At 42.6% G+C, this 692-nt stretch overlaps 1 protein-coding gene across 1 annotated transcript in view; it reads left to right on the forward strand.

The window, feature by feature from the left end:
• The window catches only part of LOC105127371 (ABC transporter C family member 10-like), a 10,660-nt gene that overhangs the window by 4,970 nt on the left and 4,998 nt on the right, over window positions 1-692 (forward strand). The gene's annotated exons all lie outside the window — the stretch shown is intronic.

Below are 692 nucleotides of genomic sequence, written 5' to 3' on the forward strand. Positions count from 1 at the left end.
TACTCTCTTCACATGCTCACAATCCTCTTCTCATCTTGCTCTCTCTCTCTTGGTGCCCTTTTATAGGCAACCATGGCATCTCCTCAACAATGGCTGCACATGGGTTGATAAATTTGTCAATGGTGGGTGCAACTACCATTGACAAATGGTAACCCTACTTCTTAGGGTAGGTTGCTATTAATGACAAATCCCAACAATCACCCCCTTTGACATTTATATGGGAAATTGTCCTCTTACTTCTTCAACACAAACTTGCATCCTGCAGCTCTTCCAAGCTTTCCATTCTGAGAGCGTTTGTGGCCAAGTTTACAGGTACTTGCCAAACCTTTCAATCATCAGAGTAACTAAAGCACACCTTTTCTCACACAAAAGGATCACTATAACCAGATGGTCTGCCACATCACATCTGAATAGTGTTAACACTTGTCTCTGGAACAACATTTCTCTTCGAGCGTATCAACCATACTCGGTCCGAAATGATTCATCAAGCCTTACATCAAGGCTTATAATACCCCCTCAAACAAATATTTCAAATGCAATAGTCATTATCTGAATATCTCAATATGATCACAAGCTCACCACTCTTCCAAGAGTCTACTCATCCAGGAGTTGCGCCTGCCCTCTGTTCCACCCTAGGAACCACGCCTTACTGCTTTATGAGTCTCTCGCTCTAAGTCTCAAGAGTCCAAGTA

The sequence above is a fragment of the Populus euphratica genome, unplaced genomic scaffold (assembly GCF_000495115.2).
Source record: "Populus euphratica unplaced genomic scaffold, PopEup_1.0 scaffold7.1, whole genome shotgun sequence".
Taxonomy (NCBI): domain Eukaryota; kingdom Viridiplantae; phylum Streptophyta; class Magnoliopsida; order Malpighiales; family Salicaceae; genus Populus; species Populus euphratica.